General features: G+C 45.2%; 1 pseudogene; it reads right to left on the reverse strand.

Moving 5' to 3' along the window:
• Positions 1–230: 230 nt before the first annotated feature.
• LOC116069406 lies at positions 231–1229 on the reverse strand (annotated as a pseudogene).
• Positions 1230–8352: the final 7123 nt, after the last annotated feature.

Consider the following 8352-nt stretch of genomic DNA (forward strand, 5'->3'; position numbering starts at 1 on the left):
ATAACTGAACACGGGACACAATTGGCAGTGTGTCTTGGAGACAGTGGGACTGTCACAGTAACCAGGACACCACTACACAGGTACCACTTAGCAGCAGGGTAGAGCTGTGGGAACTGAGGGTTTCCCCCAGACCACCTTAACACAACTGCACTAGCCACAGCTCATATGAGAAGGAGACAATAGAAACCCTGCTGCAGCCTGGACAGTGAGGTGCTAGGACACCAGGAAGACTAGAACTGCAGCTCCTTCTGGACTCCCCAGAGGGTATCTGCACTCTTCCTCAAGTGGGCCTCCTCTTCACGAATCAGAGTCACCTTTCCAACATCTGAGATGCCATTTTGTCCCAGGATACAAGGGACACTGAGGAAGAGATCACTGTTGATTCTAGTGAGACCCTTAAGCATGGTGGAAATGGGATGCACCCGCCTAAGGCTCTTCATTATGCTCTCGGCCAAGTCTGCCACAGAGAGGCCAATGGCCCAGGATGTGCAACCTTTCAGCTTGCTCACCCCATACGCATTGTCAACCACCTGCTTGTGAACAGCCTTCCACTGCTCCTTGTCTGCATCAGTGCCCAATTCTGGGTTCAGAGACTTCAGGGAAACTCCAGCAACGTTCCCACCACTCCACACAGGCACACTGGAGTCACCATGCTCTCTCAGGACCTACCTGTGACAGCTCAGCGGGTGAACCCCCAGCCTTTCTCCCATCAGGTAGTGGAACCACGCTGAATCCAGATTGCAACCACTTCCAATAACTTGGCTTTGAAGGAAGCCACTGCTTTTCCAAGCCACGTAGGTCAAGATATCCACTGGATTTGAGACAATAAGCAGCTTGTGGTGTGGACTGTACTTCACAATGCTGGGAATGATGAACTTATAGATGTTCACATTTCAATGCACCAGATTGAGTCGGCTCTCTCTCTCTTGCTGAAGGGCTTCCACTGTGATGATGACCAGTTTGGAGTTCGCAGTCACACAATAGTCTTTGCTGGAGACAATTTTTGGTGTTTTAAGGAAGAGGCTGCTATGCTGGAGATCCATCATCTCTCCCTTCAGCTTCAGCTTCCATGACATCAACAAGGGCAAGCTCATCTATTGAGTCCTTCATTAAGATATTGATGGCACACGCCATGCCAACAGCACCAACCCCAACAACTGTAATCTTGTTCTGGGGACCTGCTCTTCCTTAAGAAGATTCACAATCAGCTGGTCCTTGAGGGTTGCCATCTTGGATTTGAATTTGTTGGGTCCACTAGTCTTAGGGGCAATGGGAGAGTAGCGGCATGTTCTGGGCTCAGCAACAGTGACTCCAGCATGGGTAATTGTTTTTATTATGAAAAAGAGAAATAATATTGAGAGACGGAAGGGAAAATGAGAAACAGAGATGTAAGACCCCGCTTGACAAAGGAAACCAGAAAATCTGGACCACGTCACCTCCCACCTCCAAATCACAAGTGCCCTGATCCAAGCTCTGGTACGACGGCAGGTTGACAGGAAGCTTCATCATTAATTTAAAATCCTATAGAATATCCCAGTATTACAAAAACATATCAGGAAAAATAAGCCCACAGAGAACTGAGGCTTTAAAAAAAAAACTGGAGAAGAAACGTACAAATCAAGTGAAAAAAACATACACTCCCTCCCTTAAAAAATGAATCAGAGCAGGACGTGGTGGCGCACGCCTTTAATCCCAGCACTTGGGAGGCAGAGGCAGGCGGATTTCTGAGTTCAAGGCCAGCCTGGTCTACAGAGTGAGCTTCAGGACAGCCAGGGCTATACAGAGAAACCTTGTCTTGAAAAAACAAACAAAAAACAAAAAAAAAAAAAAACAAAAGAATCAGAAAAGCTGTAAGTCTACACTCCAAAAACAATTAAGCATAGTGTTTTTTTTTAAAGTCTGATCTGGGTGAGAAGTATCCAGAACTCCAGAGGCTGAGGAAGAAGGCCTGTGAGGCTTTACTGCAGCAAGACCTACATAGTGAAACCCTCTCTCTAAAAAACAAATCTTGCACATGAACCCCCTCTTGGTTTTTTGTTTGTTTGTTTGTTTGTTTGTTTGTTTTTCTGAAATACACACAGGAGTACTCGCTAGTGAGCAGTTATTTGAAAGTGCCCTTTAAGAAGGGAAGGCTATTCCTTCATTCAATCCCACCGGCTGTTCACTGAAAACCTATTCCGTGCCTCTGAGACCAAAGGAGACCAGCCGTGCAGGGTGAACAGGCCTGATAAGCACCAGCCTTACAATGCAAGAAAACAGGAAACCATCAGTGGGGAGCCTTATTAGTGAAACACAGGAACAACAAAAACCCCAGCCACCCCCTCTGGCAGTCTAGTATCAAAATGTGCACAATGGTAATTGTATAGTTTCTTTCCACAAACATCAGTCCTTAAATGACAACCATCTTTTCTAGAAATGGATCAGTAGACATAGTTTAAGACCTTTCTGATAAATACATTGCTGCACTGCAGATACATAAACCAAGTCTTCTAGAAAGCCACTTTAAAAGTGAAAAAAACAAAACCACCAAGTCTGAGATTTAAATATCAAGAGCAAAGCTGGACCAAACAAGGAAAGAATTCATGGGACTCAGAAAAGAAATGGAAGTAAAATAGAGAATTGCCTTATAGCTGAAAAATAAATCAAAAAGCGGCCAGAGCAGAATAGGCTCAAATGCAATTTTAATAAAGGCTGTCAGAGAAAGGCAGTGAAGGAGCCAGAAGAACTTTTAAAAAATAAATAAAATAACATGATGAAAGAAATGAAAGGGACCAGTCAGGAAGAAGTAGAAATAGAAGCCAGACAAAGGAGGAGGAACATCCATGCTGCTGAAGCCCAGAAGAAGCTAACCAATATTCAAAACTATACTCTAAAACAAATTGTATAAATCAGAGAAAATATGAGAGTTTGTAAGAAATAAGATTAATCCAAAACAACCCAGCTTCAAGACATATATCTTTTTAAACTGCATTTTTTAAAAATGTTATGTGTGTGCACCTTGCATACTGACTGCTCTCTCCCACCCTCCACATCCCAACCACACCCTCCATCTGCTACCCTCCCACAAATATCTCTCTCAGGTTCAGGTCTGCTTGTAATCTTTTGTGATGCTCCAAGATTAACCGGGGCCAGCTGTGTGACCCTGGGTTTAGAGCTATCGATGGAGCCTGGTGGCCTTGAAGCAAAGTCAAGACATTTTAATAAATTATTTAGTAGTATTCATAAACACTTAACTAAATACCACTATTAAGAATGAAGATAAAATCTTTATGGCCTCCAGTCACAAAAGGCAAACAAATTTATAGGAAAAAATTAGATTGACCTCATGCCTTTTATAACAAACCACAAAGCAAGATATGAATAACAACTGTTACAGTTCACATGCAAAGCATTCCCCATGGGCTCATGTTTTTGAACACTTGGACTCCAGCAGGTGGTGCTGTTTTAAAAGGTTGTCAGACCTTTAGAAAATAGAACAAGATATAACTCTATGGACAGCAGGCCTTGGAGTTTTTCAGCCTGGTCTTACTGTCTGCTGCTGCTTCCTGCCTATGGACACAATGTGACCACATGTGTCCCATGCTCCAATCATTATGCCTGCCTTCTATGCTGGACTGCATCCCTTCGCAAACTGTAAACCCAAATAAGCCTTCTGTATTGGCTATTTTCCTGTTGCTGTGATAAAACACCATGACCAAAAGCAACTTGAAGAAGGGCGAGTTTTGAGGGACCTATAGCTCCAGGGCATAAGAGTCCAGGATGGCAGAGAATACTTGCAGCAAGCAGCTGGCATGGTAACAGAAGCAGGAAGCTGAGAAATCACATTGTCAACCTCAAGCAAAAGTGGAAAGAGTGAATGGGGAAAAAAGCAAGCCCATATAAGCTCAGAGCAGGGGAGCTGGAGAGATGGCTCAGTGATTAAGAGCACTGACTGCTCTTCCAAAGGTCCTGAGTTCAAATCCCAGCAACCACATGGTGGCTCGCGATCTGACGCTCTCTTCTGGTGTAGCTGAAGACAGCTACAGTGTACTTAGATAATAAATAAGTCTTTAAAAAAAAAAAAAAACAAGCTCAAAGCATGTCCCAAGTGATGCACCTCTTCTAGCAAGGCCACACCATCTCCCCAAACAGTGCCAGGACCAAGTGTTCAAATACCCAAACCTATAGGGGACATTTCTCATTCAAATCACCACAACTTTCCTGCCAGGAATTGTGTCACAGCAGTAGGAAAAGTGGCAAACACAATAACCAAACAGGACTTTTTCAAAAACTCAATGAACAAGGATTTTTAACCCAGACACACACAGCAAGAACAGAAGGCTCTGCGAGTGTGCTGGACACATTTCAGGAAACCTACAATCAGACTGCGGTACAAGCACCTTCTCCATGATCTTTAAACACATGCTGGGTTTAAGTGGAGGAAATCTCTCCAGGATTTTCCTTTCACAGATTTCAGGATTAGCTGGATGGGTTCTCACCCTGCGGTCACTACTCCCTTTATTCCACTTAGCATCAGACTTTTCTCCAACCTTCTTATCCCTTTGAGCATAAATTTGGATCCAGTATTATATTTCCCGGTGTTCCTTTTCTCCTCAAAGTGTGCATTTTGTATCTCTTTTTGCCCCAACTTTTCATTATAGATCATTCATAAGACTATAGCTCATTCATAAGGAAGATCATAATAAGATCATTCATAAGATCATGGTGATCATAGGATCACTAATAACCATGTGTCATAGTTAGAGGTTTCTATTGCTGTGAAGAGACACCATGACCACAGCAACTCTTATAAAGGAAACCATTTCACTGGGGCTGGCTTACAGTTTCAGAGATTTAGTTCATTATTGTCATATGGGACACATGCAGACATGGTGCAGAAGAAGCTGAGAGTTCTACATCCAGACCAGCAGGCAGCAGGAAGAGAAACTATGAACTACAAGGCCTGGTTTTAAACTTCTGAGAACTCATCCTCTAGTGACACAAACAAAGCCACACCTACTACAACAATAATGCCCCCTAATAATGCTGTTTTCTATGAACCCACCATTAAAACACATGAGTCTATGGGGGCCATTCCCATCCAAACCATCAGTCAAAACTAGGCTATCTTGAAATATCCTCTGACAATGATATTAATCTAAAACTCTATAATTTACCCTCAGGCAGGGCTTTTGGACAAGGGCAGAAAGCAGCCACCTTTTTTTTTTTTCCAAAGTATGGCAAGAATGGTCTTTCGGGCACTTGGCAATGGCCATCCCCTCTGAAACCTCTTGAGCTGGGCCTCTGTACTCTGAATTGCTTTTAAGTCTTCCAAGCTCCTACTAGGATGTCCTATTTAAGTCCTGATTAAAGCATTCAACTACTTTTCTAGCCCAAAGTCTTTCATATTTTTCCAAGAAACAGCATAGTCAAACCTGTCACAGCAATACCCAACTCCAGGTACCAACTTCTGTCTTAGTTATTATTCTGTTACTGCGAAGGCCATGACAAGGCAACTCTTATAAAAGAAAGCAGCTAATAGGGGCTTGCTACACTTATAGAAGGCAAGGTATATGGCAACACAGGCAGGATGTGAGGGAGAGAGGGGGACTGAGCCTAGTGTGGGCTTTTGAAACCTCAAAGTCCACTCCTAGTGACAAACCTCCTCCAGCAAGGACACACCCACCAATTCTTCCCAAACAGTTCCAGTAACTGGGGTTCCAGCATTCAAGCATATGAGTCTATGGGGCCATTCCCATTCAAATCACCACAAAACAAGAGGAAGAAAGCCATCATAAACAGATCAGGATTTGGGGACAGAGTGGTGGGAGCAGGAATGGGGACAGGCTCTAACTGTCCCTGCTCTCAGGTGACCTAAGGCAGGTCTAATCATCCGTACTTTGATGTCTCCACTGGTCATGAGTGGTAAAGGTTGAGCCCCTCTAAGGCTTTCCGTTTTTCAGATGTGAGACCAGATGAGAGAAAGCCTTCAGATGTACACCCCAGTGAGTTCCCCGGAACTCAAGGACAGCCCGAGTTAGGGACAGGACCCCTTTACTGCTGTGGAGAATGTCTCTGCAGGACAGAGAGCCAGGCAGAAGCAAGGATAAACCTGGGTCAGTCCAGATGCTAAAATTCTCTCACATCCAAATCAACAAGAAGCTGGCCAAAGCACCAGTGTTTAGTGTCATGTAAGTCCATGGTTGATCTGTTATATAAATAAAAGAAGCAAGGCAGGTGCAGCCAGTCCACAAAGGAAACTGACACAGTTCCCTACAGCCTACAGTGAGGTTTATTAGAAGGAGGAGGCCTCAGCGTGTGTGTTGGGGAGGTGTGATTATACAGAAACAACACAATATATGGAGATGCATATACATGATGGTGTGCAAAATAGAAAGATGGGCTTACCTTGAAAGACTGGAAAGGGGCTTAAATGAGAGAGGAGGTGAGAGAAAGAGAGAGAGAGAAACAGAGAGAGAAACAGAGAAACAGAGAGAGAGAAACAGAGAGAGAAACAGAGAGACAGAGACAGAGCACCAGCATGAGAAGATTGGGATAGCAAGGAAGGGGCCAGAGGAGCCTCTTCAAAGAGCAATCTCCCTGAACAAACGCCCTCAGAAGTCTCTCAGGACAAAACTCCCAGAACTAAGAAAAGGTTTGACTTTTTTATAACTTTTAGGAGTGGCGGGAAATTTCCTGTCACATGATTTAGTTCACCACAGCTTCTGTGACAAGGATCATGGAGAAGAACCAGGTACCATAAATCAAGAGCTGTCAAGGCACAGCACAGAGCCCCAGAGGGAGGGGCAGGGAGGCGTGGCCTGACTCAGGCTGTGGATTTGGCCTAAATGCAGACCAGTGTTCTAACAGTCTCCACAGCGCTAATGGCTGTGTGGCATTGAGAACCTAACAGAACAGTGCCAGGGTCTTAGTTTCCTCTGCAAAAAGCAGGGAAGCACAGCCGCCTCAGAGGATATGGACCTGTGGGGCACAGGATGTGAGGATCTCAAAGTTGGCTCCTGAGAGGCAGCAGGCCCTCACAAAGGATTTGCTGTGTGTTTCGGGGACTGGCTGTCCACATTTCTCCTTTAGCAGCTTCTCCATTGTTGTCAGGAAATGTTTCAATTTCTGGCTACAGAACCTGTCACCATTCTGTAACCATGTCTGGCCCCTCCACAACACACACATACACACACACAAACACACACACACACATATCTCTTCAGACCCAACACTCAACCTGGCCACTCTCCTCCATGCCAAAGCCTCTGTGAAAGCTGCGTCCCAGCCAGCCTTCTTGGCGACCCTCTAAGAAATCCTACAGACTGAAGGATACCATTTATGGAAAGGCACGTAGAAGGTTATACATCTGCAGTTCAGAATCTCCTAAACGGCTTTGTAGACTCACTGCAACTGGTGGGCCCCTTCCAGGGTCCACTCCTCAGACAAGCGGCTGCTAGCATCCCCTGGGGCTGCCCCTGGGGAATGAATGATTGGATTTAGAGGCCCTGGATTCCCGTCTGACCTGGTTCCTTACTTAGATCTCAGAATTCGCCCCTGTCAGCTTTGGACTCCAGCTGTAGCTGCTGCTCTACTCATTCCCTCAGTTTTCAAAGGTTATGAACGGTCTCCTTCCTGAGGGCCTCCGGGCAAGTTTCTGTGCTGCACGGAGGAGGTAGCCCTGGCTGGTTTTGAGCGCCTCGCCACCAGTCCTGCCTCAGCCTCCCAAGCGCTGGGACCACAAGTGTGTGCCCATCTGTCTCCTGTTGCCTGTTTAGAAGTCAGTGTTTAAGGAAATCTCCGAGGTTTTCTGGGGTTGTTATGGTTTGGGCTTCCAGTTTTGCTATTGTTTTACTATGTACTTACTTGCTGTGCAAGTGCGCCAGCGCTCTCCCCCTCCCTCCCTCCCTCACTCACTCCCTCCCTCCCTCACTCACTCACTCACTCACTCCCTCTCTGTCTCTCTCTGTCTCTCTCTGTCTCTCTCTGTCTCTGTCTCTCTCTCTCTCTCTCACACACACACACACACACACACATACACACACACTCTCAGTGATTTACATGTGGAAATCAGATTCTCTCTTTCCATCCTGTAGGCTCAAGATGGAACTCAGTGGTCGAGCTCAGTGACGCACCAACACCCAGCGAGAGCAGTCTCGCTGACCTCATTCTCTCTTTCTCAACAGAAGTGTGGTTCCTTGATTCGGTCTCTTCCTTTCCCATTTTGTCCCTTTATCATAATTTATTTCCTCCTATTCTTTTGGGAGTTTCTTTACTATTTTTGTTGTTGTTGATGATGATGATGAGTTGAATGCTCACTTACTTTCATTTCGCTTTTCATGCTTCCTGATTACATCTGAGAGGCCCACAGGA

Source organism: Mastomys coucha, unplaced genomic scaffold, assembly GCF_008632895.1.
Source record: "Mastomys coucha isolate ucsf_1 unplaced genomic scaffold, UCSF_Mcou_1 pScaffold22, whole genome shotgun sequence".
Lineage (NCBI taxonomy): Eukaryota > Metazoa > Chordata > Mammalia > Rodentia > Muridae > Mastomys > Mastomys coucha.